Source organism: Henckelia pumila, chromosome 3, assembly GCF_033568475.1.
Source record: "Henckelia pumila isolate YLH828 chromosome 3, ASM3356847v2, whole genome shotgun sequence".
Lineage (NCBI taxonomy): Eukaryota > Viridiplantae > Streptophyta > Magnoliopsida > Lamiales > Gesneriaceae > Henckelia > Henckelia pumila.
In genome coordinates, this window is record NC_133122.1 from 6,936,098 (window position 1) to 6,951,097 (window position 15,000).

Here is a 15,000-nt window from a genome sequence, read left to right on the forward strand (position 1 = left end):
TGCTCTTGGCCATGTCCTAAGTGTTGGAAAACTGGCGTTCAGATCAATCACGATTGATACCCGGTGTAGCGGAAGTTTAAAATTTTATTATGGAACAATTCCATAGTGTGGGTATCAACCGTTTAACGATTAAATTATAAGTGTGTGTAAAATTAGATAACTATTATTAAATTTTACCTTCAATCTCGAAGCGAGATTATTGGACACCACACAGATTTCTCTGCGCTTCTTGTATCTCCCTGGAACTGATGAACAAGCTTTCCTTCAATCAGGTCCACGAATAGAGGTTTAATCCCTCTGATAGATTGCACTAGAAAATCTATCAGAAGTTTTCTACGAAGAGAATAAACGAATTTGATTCGCTATTCCAGACTGCAATTCAAAATCACAGACCGGAAAATCTCAGGTAGAGTGAGGGAGGGTGTACGGCCACTTTGAGAGAGAGGAGGCTAGGGTTTTCGAAAAAACTGTCTCAAATTATGACCTGTTGTGTGTAATTTCTGTACTGCAATAACTTATTTATAATGCAGGCCACTAACACCTTAGGGCCCATTAGTCATAAGTTGAGGCCCGACAAGCAAAGCCCGCATGTTCAGAAATTAATATAAAATTCATCGTGACTCCGATTGATGAACCGATTTCACCAATGTGCACAGAAACCATTTCTGCACATTTTAAAGTCAAGATAAATTTTCCTGAATCCGAATTCAGTGATTTCCAAAAAATGTCCATCCCTATGTCATTTTAGGAAATCCTACTCCCTTACTCTTATTTAAGAAGTCCAACTTCTTTATTCATTAAATTTAACTCTTTAAATTTAACTATCTCAACGGGGATTAAAACTCCATTACACTGTGTGACCCTCAATGGTTCAGGGATACAGCTAGCCGTTGGCTCACAACTCCTTGTGACTCGGAACAACACTTTCCGACTTGCCCAACGAATCATGGTAAAGCGCCTAGCAACATCGCCCCATGATTCCCTAGGTATCACTGATAGTGCCTACAAGAACCAGTAGATTTTGGTTAGCGTACAGTACGGTCCCTTCATCCATATATCCCGATCGAATCAACAACCATTGGAATATCGAGAGTCGCTCAAGATTCGATAACTATGCAATACATCTTGAAGATCAAATTAGTGACATCGCATGTGCTACTAAGAAACCATTTCTTAAATCACATCAAGTACTCTGGCCAGAGATTCGTCACACTAATATCTCCTCAGATCGCATAGGATATCCACACTCGCAAGTATGTGGTGAATCCTTGACAACAATGCATCGACTCCTATATGTGTTGTAACTGTACCCAATCCCGACACCTGATGACCCCCATAGAGTCGGTAAACGAGTCAAAGCACAGTACTAGCATATAGAGTCTCCATGATGTTTCAAGTAGTAAGGAATAATGGTGTACAACCAAAACCGCGGACTTTATCCACTCGATAAGTGATAACCACTTGGAAAGTCCGGATAGGGTAGTTCGATTATTCATCCTATGAATATCCATTTGCATGCTTCGAACATCTCCATGTTCCCTACCAATGAAACGTGGTACTCCGCATCGCAAATGCTAGTCTCAAACTCGAGCGATCCTTATCCTTATTATCGGACGGCTCAATTGACTAGGAACAGTTTAGAATATACAGTGACTATAAGATGTATTTCATGATAGACATCCCCATGTTCTACCACATCTTACATACACTATAGTATATTCAAGGTCTTTATCAAAACAACAATAGTATATCACAATATAACAATATGAAGAAAGATAAAGTCATTGCCATTAATAAAAGTGTAAATTACATTAAACAAAAGATCGTTTGTACAAAGAGTCATCAAAGCCCATAGCCACAAGTTGGCTCACTGGGCACCCACTCTTTCAATCTCCCACTTGCCCTATAGCCAACTAGTCATACTACGTAGACCCATTGCTTCGTGATGTTTGTCAAACAATGGTCCTGGCAAGGGCTTAGTAAGCGGATCAGCGATATTGTCTGCAGAGGCCACTCGTTCGACAGTGATGTCTCCTCTTTCCACAATCTCCCGGATGATGTGGTATTTCCTCAGTACGTGTTTGGATCTTTGATGAGACCTTGGTTCCTTTGCCTGAGCAATGGCACCCGTGTTGTCACAGTACACCGGGACTGGACCAACAAATTCAGGAATGACGCCCAACTCTTGGACGAACTTCCTCATCCAAAAGGCCTCTTTAGCAGCAGCTGATGCTGCAATGTATTCAGCCTCAGTGGTGGAATCCGCTGTGGTGTGCTGCTTGGAACTCTTCCAAGAGACAGCACCGCCATTGAGCATGAACACAAATCCAGAGGTTGACTTCGAGTCATCCACGTCACTTTGGAAGCTAGAGTCGGTATAGCCTTCCAATTTCAGTTCTCGTCCTCCATATACCATGAACATATTCTTAGTCCTTCGTAAGTACTTAAGAATGTCCTTCACGGCTTTCCAATGCATTTGACCGGGATTAGCTTGATATCTGCTCGTGACACTCAGAGCAAATGCTACATCCGGTCAAGTAGATATCATCCCATACATGATACTACCTATAGCTGACGCATATGGTACATGTGTCATATTCTCTATCTCTTCATCAGTCTTGGGACACATAGACTTGGATAGAGAAACTCCATGACACATGGGTAGATGTCCTCTCTTGGACCCATCCATTGAAAACCGTTTCAATATGGTGTCGATGTAGGTTGATTGAGTGAGTCCTATCATTCTCTTAGATCTATCTCTATAGATCTGTATCCCAAGAATGTAGGATGCCTCACCCAAATCCTTCATCGAGAATCTACCTGATAACCATATCTTTGTTGACTGCAACATCCCTACATCATTCCCAATGAGTAGGATGTCATCAACATAAAGTACTAAGAATGTCACAGCATCCTTAACTACTTTCTTGTACACGCATGGTTCCTCCGGGTTCTTGATGAAACCAAAATCTTTTATTGTTTCATCAAATTTCTGGTTCCAACTTCTTGATGCCTGTTTTAGACCATAAATTGATCTCTGAAGCTTGCATACCTTATGCTCGCTTCCCATGGATGTGAACCCCTCTGGCTGCTTCATATAGATTTCTTCCTTAATGTCTCCATTAAGAAAAGCAGTCTTCACATCCATTTGCCATATCTCATAGTCATACCATGCAGCTATGGCAATAAGGATTCTTATGGACTTGAACATTGCAACTGGTGAAAAGGTTTCATCATAGTCAACTCCTTGTCTTTGAGTGTAACCTTTCGCCACCAATCGCGCCTTGTAGGTCAATACCTTACCATCAGGCCCAAGCTTTCTCTTGTAGATCCATTTACACCCTATTGGAACAATTCCATCAGGAGGATCTACTAAAGACCAAACTTGGTTTGTATGCATTGAATCCAATTCAGACTGCATAGCTTCAAGCCATAAATTTGAATCCGCATCAGAAATTGCTTCCTTGAAGTTTCTTGGATCACATCCAATGTCGGGTTCATTTTGATCCCCTTCAAGAAGAAGACCATATCGAACAGGAGGTCTAAAAGTCCTCTCGGATCTTCTAGGTTCAGGCGTGTCCAGTAATGGTTCCTGAGGCGTAGGATCGTTATTTTGTATTTCGGGTTCTTCTCGAACTTCTTCGAGTTCCATCATCTCGCCTTTCTTATCCAATAAGAACTCCTTCTCCAAGAAGGTGGCATTCCTAGAAACAAACACCTTTGTTTCAGCAGGATAATAGAAATAATATCCGATTGAATTCTTCGGATACCCTACAAAATAACATAAGCTGGATCGACTATCCAACTTATCTCCCACTGTCCGCTTCACGTAAGCAGGACATCCCCAAATCCTCAAGTACGAATACTTAGGAGCTTTGCCATTCCATAACTCGTATGGTGTTTTGTCCACTGCTTTAGTGTGGACGTTGTTCAACAACAATACCGCCGTTTCAAGCGCATAGCCCCAAAACGAAGATGGAAGCTCAGTGAAGCTCATCATGGATCGAACCATGTCCAACAAAGTTCGATTACGACGCTCCGATACACCATTCAGCTGTGGTGTCATAGGAGGAGTCCACTGAGAGAGAATCCCATTCTCTTTTAGATAGTCCAAAAACTCGGTACTTAAGTATTCTCCACCTCGATCCGATCGAAGTGCTTTAATACTTTTACCTAGCTTGTTTTCTACTTCAGCCTTGAATTCTTTGAACTTTTCAAATGCTTCAGACTTATATTTCATTAAATATAAATACCCATACCTTGAATAATCGTCAGTAAAGGTAATGAAGTAGGTGTGGCCATATTGAGTCCCAACTCTAAATGGTCCACAAACATCTGTATGGATCAAATCCAACAGATTTTGACTACGCTCAGGCTTCCCCTTAAAAGGAGATTTAGTCATTTTCCCTTTTAGACATGATTCACAAGTAGGTAGAGAGTTAATATCAGACATATCAAACATGCCCTCTCCCACTAGCTTGTTCATCCTCCTTGAGGAAATATGACCTAGCCTAGCATGCCAAAGGTTCGCCGGGTTTTGACTATCGATTTTCCTTTTGTTTGTTGTTGCCGGTTTATCAATATAATTTATTGGAACGTCTTTCAGTTTTAAGTTGTATAGATCGTTTTCAAGTTGTCCATTTCCAATCAAACATTCATTCTTGTAAATATTGCAAATCCCATTCACAAAATTGCAAGAATAACCATCTCTATCTAGCATAGAAACAGAAATAATGTTTTTAATTAAATCCGGAACAAATAAAACATCTCTTAAAAATAAATTAAAACCGTTCTGCAAAATTAAACAAACATCTCCAATGGTTGTAGCTTCAACTCTGGAACCATTCCCGAGCCTCAGCTGGGTCTCACCCATTCTAAGCCTGCGACTTCTTGTCATCACCTGCAAATCATTGCAAATGTGAGATCCACATCCGGTATCCAATACCCAAGAAGTAGTATTAAGTGAAATGTTTATTTCAATATAGAACATACCCTTTGCAGTTCCCAACTGCTCTAGATATTCCTTGCAGTTGCGCTTCCAATGACCGGGCTTCTTGCAATAATGGCAAACATCCTTGGATTTTCCATTGTTTGAAGCCTTTGTCTTGTGCTTCTTCTCGGGCTCGACTTTCTTGGGTGGGGCAGAACGTTTCTTGCCCTTCATACTTGGCCCCTTCTTAGCAGAAGATGAGGAGCCCACCAAGAAAGCTGGCTTATCCTTCTTAAGTGTGGATTCATATGTCACAAGCATATTGACCATCTCTTCAAGGGTGGCCTCTATCTTGTTCATATTAAAATTTACCACAAATCCGTCAAACGAAGAAGGAAGAGACAGAAGCAGTAAATCCACGTTGAGTTCATGCTCCAACACCAAATCAAGGGTCGCTAACTTTTGTATGAGCCAAATCACTCGTACCCCATGATCACGGACCGAAGTCCCTTCACGCATGTGACACGTCATCAGCTCCTTAACAGTAGCGAACCTTTCAGCCCTCGATTGAGCCCCAAAAAGTTCCTTGAGTTGAGCGTGAATGTCAGCAGCATTCACGGTGTCCTCAAATCGCCTCTGGAGTTCATCAGACATCGAGGCTTGCATATAGCATTTGGTCTTGATGTCATGGTCCCACCATGCATCAAGTTTGGCCAATTCCTCCGGACTTACGTCAGCTGGTGCTTCCTTCGGAGGTGATTTCTCTAACACGTAGAGCATCTTCTCCGAAGTCAAGACAATCTTCAACTTCCGGAACCATTCCGTATAGTTTGCGCCAGTTAACTTGTTTTGTTCGAGGATCGAGAATAAAGGATTACGCGAATTCATCGTATGAAATACTGAAAAGAAAAACAGACATATATCAATGATTGTTTAAGCAATTTACTAAGACATAAAATAGGCGAAATTTAATTTTATGAATCTCATTCCCACTATTTTAACGATTTCACTACCCTCTAGTGAAAACGGGAAACTTTTTCCTTAGTGAGAACATGGAGTCCAATTGACAAACTTATGGTCCCGAATAATATCAGCCAACCATAATTCTCAAAAGGAAGAGCCCAATTGCTTCCAAAGCAACCCCCATGTGTTTACCTCATGTCCAATAAGGGCCCAATAATATGACGCCGTTTAAAGTGACATGTCAAGATGACCCATCAATATTAAGTTGTGATGGACGGTCGCCATGTGGATCCCCCAATAATATGAGCCGATCCCATGGGAGTTCCACCCAACTTACAACATGTGTCGATCCAATGTACAGCTTTCCGACGGACGGGCCCCCCCAATAATATGAGCCGGACCGTATCCGCGGGTAGCATCACATACATTGACCGTTGATGGAAGGTAGGAACATTTAAACAAATTTAAATTTCCTTTATTTATCTTGATATCAATTTTAAATCATATTTAAAATGAGGGATTTTTAATTATGAAAATTTGTCTCATCATTTTTCAATTTATTGTATGCTTGCCGGATTCATACAATTATGTCTAAAACATGCATACAATCATAATATCATATATTATATATAGGATGATCGATTCCATTTCTAATTGACTCGTGGTTGCCAATCACGAGTCTTAGTCCAATCCTAGGTAATATGCAGTATGCAATGCAATCCTATTACATTAGCTTCCAATTTACATTTCTTCGTCTTTATTGTCTGCTGGGCCCACCATCTTCAAATCTTGATCTCCCACTAAATCTAATGTATTTACAATAAATAGCAATGACAAGTAGGGGATACATTTTAGGGGTGGGAACGGGCCATAAACCAAGCCCATTTTTATTACATATGACATTCATATTGGGCCATAAACCAGGCCCATTAATAAAACCAACAACAATAAAACAAATGTAAATTCCTAACATACACCTACAAAATTGGTCATGGCAATCGATCATCCTTATCCAATAACATTTAATTCAAAATTAATTTATTGGATATCATGCATATGGCAATTTAAATTTAAACAGGATAAAATCATATTTTATATATAAAATCATATTTTACATATAAAATCATATTTTACCTTTTATTAAATAAAATCTTATTTTATCTACAGAATCTAATTTTATAGATAAAATCATATTTTACTTAATATATACATAAGATCAAATCTTATCATCAATTGTACCAAAAATAATTGATTTCAAAATTCAATTTAAGGATAAAATATTAAAATTTTCCAAAAATTCAAATTTATCCAAAAATCAATTTTAAAATTTTCGGACTCGAACAATTCGATCCGATGCCTCGTGAACCAATCAAAAACAATTTTTGACCGGACCAAAAATAAAATTTTAACACATTAAAATTAATTTAAATAAAAAAAAATAATTTTTCCCACGGGCCGCCCGGGACACTCCCGGGCCGGCCCGCACCCGTGGGCGCGGGCCGGGGCAGCCCGGCTGCCCCTTTAGGGCAGCGACAATCGCCGCCCCTGGGCGGCGTCGTGCGCTGCGCTGCGCTGAGCGCCGCCCCTGGGCGGCGCCGTGCGCCGCCCGGGGCAGCGACCGTCGCTGCCCCACCGGGCAGCGATCCAATCGCTGCCCGGGTTTTGCCCGAAAAAATAAAATTTTTTATTTAAAATATTTATTTTGTTTTTAAAAAACCAAGACTCAAAAATTTTTGTACAATCGATTAATTTAATCGTTTGATCTAAGCAACCTGGCTTTGATACCACTGTTGGAAAACTGGCGTTCAGATCAATCACGATTGATACCCGGTGCAGCGGAAGTTTAAAATTTTATTATGGAACAATTCCATAGTGTGGGTATCAACCGTTTAACGATTAAATTATAAGTGTGTGTAAAATTAGATAACTATTATTAAATTTTACCTTCAATCTCGAAGCGAGATTATTGGACACCACACAGATTTCTCTGCGCTTCTTGTATCTCCCTGGAACTGATGAACAAGCTTTCCTTTAATCAGGTCCACGAATAGAGGTTTAATCCCTCTGATAGATTGCACTAGAAAATCTATCAGAAGTTTTCTACGAAGAGAATAAACGAATTTGATTCGCTATTCCAGACTGCAATTCAAAATCACAGACCGGAAAATCTCAGGTAGAGTGAGGGAGGGTGTACGGCCACTTTGAGAGAGAGGAGGCTAGGGTTTTCGAAAAACCTGTCTCAAATTATGATCTGTTGTGTGTAATTTCTGTACTGCAATAACTTATTTATAATGCAGGCCACTAACACCTTAGGGCCCATTAGTCATAAGTTGAGGCCCGACAAGCAAAGCCCGCATGTTCAGAAATTAATATAAAATTCATCGTGACTCCGATTGATGAACCGATTTCACCAATGTGCACAGAAACCATTTCTGCACATTTTAAAGTCAAGATAAATTTTCCTGAATCCGAATTCAGTGATTTCCAAAAAATGTCCATCCCTATGTCATTTTAGAAAATCCTACTCCCTTACTCTTATTTAAGAAGTCCAACTTCTTTATTCATTAAATTTAACTCTTTAAATTTAACTATCTCAACGGGGATTAAAACTCCATTACACTGTGTGACCCTCAATGGTTCAGGGATACAGCTAGCCGTGGGCTCACAACTCCTTGTGACTCGGAACAACACTTTCCGACTTGCCCAATGAATCATGGTAAAGCGCCTAGCAACATCGCCCCATGATTCCCTAGGTATCACTGATAGTGCCTACAAGAACCAGTAGATTTTGGTTAGCGTACAGTACGGTCCCTTCATCCAAATATCCCGATCGAATCAACAACCATTGGTATACCGAGAGTCGCTCGAGATTCGATAACTATGCAATACATCTTGAAGATCAAATAGTGACATCGCATGTGCTACTAAGAAACCATTTCTTAAATCACATCAAGTACTCTGGCCAGAGATTCGTCACACTAATATCTCCTCAGATCGCATAGGATATCCACACTCGCAAGTATGTGGTGAATCCTTGACAACAATGCATCGACTCCTATATGTGTTGTAACTGTACCCAATCCCGACACCTGATGACCCCCATAGAGTCGGTAAACGAGTCAAAGCACAGTACTAGCATATAGAGTCTCCATGATGTTTCAAGTAGTAAGGACTAATGGTGTACAACCAAAACCGCGGACTTTATCCACTCGATAAGTGATAACCACTTGGAAAGTCCGGATAGGGTAGTTCGATTATTCATCCTATGAATATCCATTTGCATGCTTCGAACATCTCCATGTTCCCTACCAATGAAACGTGGTACTCCGCATCGCAAATGCTAGTCTCAAACTCGAGCGATCCTTGTCCTTATTAACGGACGGCTCAATTGACTAGGAACAGTTTAGAATATACAGTGACTATAAGATGTATTTCATGATAGACATCCCCATGTTCTACCACATCTTACATACACTATAGTATATTCAAGGTCTTTATCAAAACAACAATAGTATATCATAATATAACAATATGAAGAAAGATAAAGTCATTGCCATTAATAAAAGTGTAAATTACATTAAACAAAAGATCGTTTGTACAAAGAGTCATCAAAGCCCATAGCCACAAGTTGGCTCACTGGGCACCCACTCTTTCACTAAGATCCCTGCATTGCTGGGTCATAGCCGTGAACATCCTCCTAAGATTGTGTCTTTGAGTATTAGCTTGTCATTTTGGTTTGTGTCTTGGCTGTTAGCTTTCTTGGTTTTTTTAAGTGTCGTGGGTGTACATTCACTGTTTTTGGGGTTGCCTTAGCCTTACACGTTGCCTGCTATTGGGTCTCTTAATTTTTCCCAATCGGTGTTTGTGCTATTACCTCAATAACGAGTTACGTGCATTCCCTGCGCCCTTTACTTGGCCGAGTACTCTGTTGGCTATCGCTTGACTTTGGATGGTGTTTCTACTTTGATTTTATTATGTTGCAGCTGGGCATTGGTTATTATCACTAGTGTTTGTGTTGTTTCCTATTAGTTTGGCTAAATTTCTTCTCTTGTTTATACTCTCCAGGTATCCTTGGACCGAGACCCTACTATTAGGTTTGTGTGTGGCTGTATTCTTCATCTCCACTGCCCTTGGTCTTATTTGGGCCTCCTACTATCGCCCAATAAGTCTGTTTGGCTTTAGTTACTACTGTGAGGATTGGCATTTGCGTGGATAGGCTGGAATCTCCTATTGTTCTTGGCTACATTGTTCTATTTTCTGCAGATTTCTCAAGACCTTCCTCGTGCTCTTGTGGCTTTTCTGCCCTTGGTACTTGCACTGCTACATAGTACTCTCTCATTGTGCCTGGTTATTGACACTCTTCGAGGTATTTTGGCTTATCCCTACTGGTTTTGTTGTGTGTGCCTCTCCCATCTCGTGTGTTGTTCTTGTGATTGGAGTTTAGGGGCGTGGGTTTGGCCTGTGAGGCAGCCGTGTGCCTAACAATGAGCTCCGAGAATATGCAACATTCATCGAATAATGAGGCCCCTTCGAGTGGACTGGAAAAACCGAGAGCTCAAGAATTAATGACAAGTTTCATTGCCAAAAATCCAGATAATACTTATGCCAGTCTATTCCAAGATAATCGTTTGCCGGAGGAAAACTGTCTCTTGAAGTATGTACAGCCCACGGATGGGCAAATCTCTCTTTCTTTCGATGAAATTGATAATGTAAGGAGCCTTGGACCTTGCTTAGTTGGGTGCGTGGATGGGAGGAAGCTAAAAGGGTATGTGGTCAAGGAAATTATCAAACAATGGGGCTGTAAAGCCAGGTTTGAGCTACACGATAGTGGATGGATTATGTTCTTTTTCCATAATGATGAAGAGAAAAAGAGGGTGCTAGAGGGTGTCCCATATCTTGTTTATGGGAGACATTTGTTTCTTAAAGAATTACCCCCGTGCTTCCTCTTCCGGGTTGAAGATATGTTAATGTTGCCTTCTTGGGTCCAAATCCACGGACTCCCTGCTGATTGTTGGACAACCAAAGCGCTTAGCAAAATTGCCTCTGTCCTCGGCAAACCAATTCACACGGATGTCCTCACGATGTCTAAAGGCAAAAGCTTATTTGCTAGAGTATTGGTAGAGATGGATTCTTCACTACAAAGGATTTATGAGTACCTTCTTCTCCTCCCTAATGGTATTAGGACAAACCTCAGATTTGTTTATGAGACAAAACCTAAATATTGTGCAAATTGTAATTCCCTTGGGCACTCTAATGAGCAATGTCGATGGTTTGTGAACATAAATGAAAAAGAAGCACCCGAGGGGGCTGCCCATAACAAGAATCAAACTGGCAACGAGCAACCAAAGCCTCGTAGCAAATCTAGGGGGCCTGGGCAGCGAGATCGGAGTAGGCCTAGGGATGGAGGCCGTGGGGGAGGGGGATGGCGTGGTGGCCCTTGGGGCAGAGGGCATGGACGGGGCCCTGCAGGAGGTGGTCGTGGCTTTGCAGGTGGTGGCCGTGGCCCTACTGGGGAGGCACTAGGCTCTGACCAGGGTGCACTTGAAGGAACAGGTGATAATGGATTAGACATTGATAATAATCAACCCCTTGTGCAAGATGAGGAACATCTCGATGATGAGGGCATGGTTTTAGAAATTCCGGGAAGTAATGGGGAAGAAAAGTTTGTAGTGGAAGTCTTTGAAGGTGATGGAGATGAAGAGGGCTTTGAAAAAGTGGTTAGTAAGCTAACAAAAAAGAAACTCAAGTACCTTAAGCGATTGTCGAGACCTAGAAATTCGGGAGGATCAAGCTCTAACTTAACTGAGTACATTGAGGTGGATCCTAGGACATGGCTTCCCAACATGACAGCGAAGTCCTTTCTATTAAACCAAGCACAAATTCGGGCTAGGCGACTTAAGGTCGTCTCTCGCCAAACATGAAGATTGCAAGTTGGAACATGAGGGGTTTCAATAAGCCCCTCAAACAAAGGCACGTTCAAGGAGTGTTGAAAAAATACAACTTGAGCGTCCTTGGGATACCTGAAGTAAAGGTTAATGTTAATCTTGTGGATAGAATGATGGATACTAAATTCCCTGGTATGTCTTTTATTCACAACTTTCATATGTGCACGAACAGTCGTATCCTTGTCATGTGGGATAGTAAGGATGTGAGGCTAGATGTTCTTGGTATGTCTGATCAAGTTATTCATGTCTCAGTTGTGTGCCTTCATTCTCAGAGAGTCTTTTTAGCTTCTTTCATCTATGGCGGGAATTTGGTGGTGGCTAGGAGGCCTCTTTGGGATTTTTTGATCAACCATGGGGAGAATATTTCCCTCCCCTGGATCCTGTTAGGGGACTTTAACTGTGTAAGATACCCCATGAGAAGATGGGTGGCATTCCTATTGCCCCGAGGGATATGGCAGATCTGAGAAATTGTATCAATCGGTTGGAGCTCTCAGATGTGAATCATGTTGGTTGCTACTACACTTGGTTTAGCCTGGCTGTTTCTTCTAAGCTTGACCGAGTTATGGTCAATCATCATTGGAGTGAATCGAATTTGGATCTATTTGCTGACTTTGTGGCACCGGGTTGCTTTTCTGACCATACTTGTTGTGTGGATTCCATCTTCAGGGATAGCACTCGTCGTGCTACACCTTTTAAATTCTTCAATATGTGGGCCACCCACCCAAATTTTCTACAGTTAGTCAGGACCAACTGGTGGTTCAGTGGGGGGGGGGGGCACAGCACAATTCCTCCTCAAGAAAAAGCTACATGGGATGAAAAGAGTGCTGAAACAGCTTAATGTGCGTCATTTCAGTCATATCTCTAGTCAAGCAAAGCGTGCGACTGAGGAGCTTGCAGAGGCCCAATCTATTGCCCTTAACTCTGGAGTTATAGACAACTCAATTGTGGCTCTTAGGAGAAAAGCAGAGTTCCTTCTTGAAGCGGAGCGCTTGTTTCTCTCCCAAAAGGCCAAATGTGAGTATCTCAAAAATAGTGACAGATGCTCCAAATTCTTCCATGGTATGATAAAAAGGAACATCAAGAGAAATAAGATTGTGGCCCTCACTCTCAGATATGGTTCCACTTCCATGGATCAAAATGAAATAGCGGATGAATTTGTGAATTTCTATCGGGCCTTGTTGGGCTCGAGTTTGGAAAGAGATACCCTGGATACTTCCCTTGTTGCGCCTGGTCCGAAGGTGGAGGAGGCCAGCTCGGAGGGATTAATTAGAGATGTGAGTGTGGAAGAAGTCAAGAGTGCTCTGTTCAACATTGAGGATGACAAAGCTCCTGGCCCATATGGTTTTGAGGCTGCTTTCTTTAAGAAGGCTTGGTCCACTGTTGAAGGTGATGTTATTGCTGCTGTCTTGGAATTCTTTAGGAGTGGTAAGCTACTCAAACAGTGGAACCACGCTTCCATTGCGCTGGTGCCAAAGTCAGACCATGCCACTACAGTCAATGAATTCAGACCAATATAGTGATGTACAGTGTTCTATAAAATAATTGCCAAGATCCTGACGAATAGATTAGTGGATGTGATTGAGCCTTTGATTAGTCAAGCTCAAGCAGCATTTGTTCCAGGTAGGTCAATTGTGGAAAACATTCACATGGCCCAAGAAATGCTGAAGCATTATGCTAGAAAGAGAGGCTCTCCCCGTTCCATCTTAAAGATAGACCTCCAAAAAGCATATGATACGGTTCACTGGGAATTCCTACGGGATACTTTGCGCTTCCTCAATTTTCCTCCTCGGTTTATTGCTTGGATCATGGAATGTGTGAGCTCTACCTCCTAATCCATCTCACTAGGTGGACAATTGTTTGGATTCTTCAAAGGGGCCAGAGGCCTTAGTCAGGGAGATCCTTTGTCTCCATTCCTCTTTGTGTTGTGCATGGAAATGCTCTCTCGATCCCTTCTTCATGCTTCTACGATGTCAGATTTCCAGTTTCACCCTAGGTGTTATCACTTTAACATCACCCACTTGGTGTATGCTGATGATTTGCTGATTATGTCGAAGGGTGATGTCCCAAGTGTAAAAATCATCCTGGATTGTGTTAGTAAGTTTGGGAAGATGGCTGGCCTCCATGCTAATGCGATGAAATCCAATCTATTCATGGCAGCTGTCAAAGAGCCAGTGCGTAGTGAAATCATTCGGCTAAGTGGATACCAGATTGGATCTTTCCCATTTAGGTACCTTGGTATCTCTCTTGCCGCTGGCAGACTTAGGGAAGGAGATTATAGTGGTTTGGTTGATGGGATTGCAAAGAAAATAGCCTCTTGGCCCAGAAATACTCTATCTTATGCAGGGAAACTTGAGTTGCTTCGATCTGTAGTTCAAGGGGTGGAATGTTATTGGCTCTCTATTCTCCCTATTTCTTGTGGAGTTATTGACAAAATTGACAAGATATGCAGGAACTTTATGTGGACTAGCAAACATCCTCCGATTGCTTGGAGGAAAGTTTGCTCACCTGTTGAGGATGGGGGTTTGGGTCTTCGTGATTTGAGAATTTGGAATAAGACCCTATTAGCTAAAACACTCTGGGACATTCACAAAAAGAAAGACACACTGTGGGTGAAATGGATCAACCATTACTACTGGGATAACTTAGAGGATTGGAGAGCTAGAAAATTTGACAACATCCTCATTAAGAAATTGGTTGAGCTTAGAGATGAGCTCGCTGTTAGATTCAATGGTTGGACTAATGCGGCGCTGCAATTGGATACTTGGTTACAAAAGAGGGATGGACTTACACTTCTTTATAAAAGCTTCTTTGATGGTGCGGGGAGATGGCCTTGGAAGCCAATTGTCTGGAAACCTTACATCCTTCCTAAGCATATAATTATTTTATGGCTTGTTGCCCATGGTAAATGCCTTACTAAGGACCGTCAATTGTATGTTCAAGATCAATCTTGTGGGTTCTGTGGGGTTGTGAATGAGAATGCCCAACATGTGTTCTTCGAATGCACAGTCTCCCGGCAGCTTTGGGCTCGTCTCTGGGAATGGTTAGGTATCCAATATCAAGTTTGTTCTTTAATGGGTTTGTTAAGATTTATGCGCAGGTCCTACAAGGGCACTACTTTTCAGAAGCGGAGATTCCAGACTGGAGTAGCAGCAGTGTTTTATC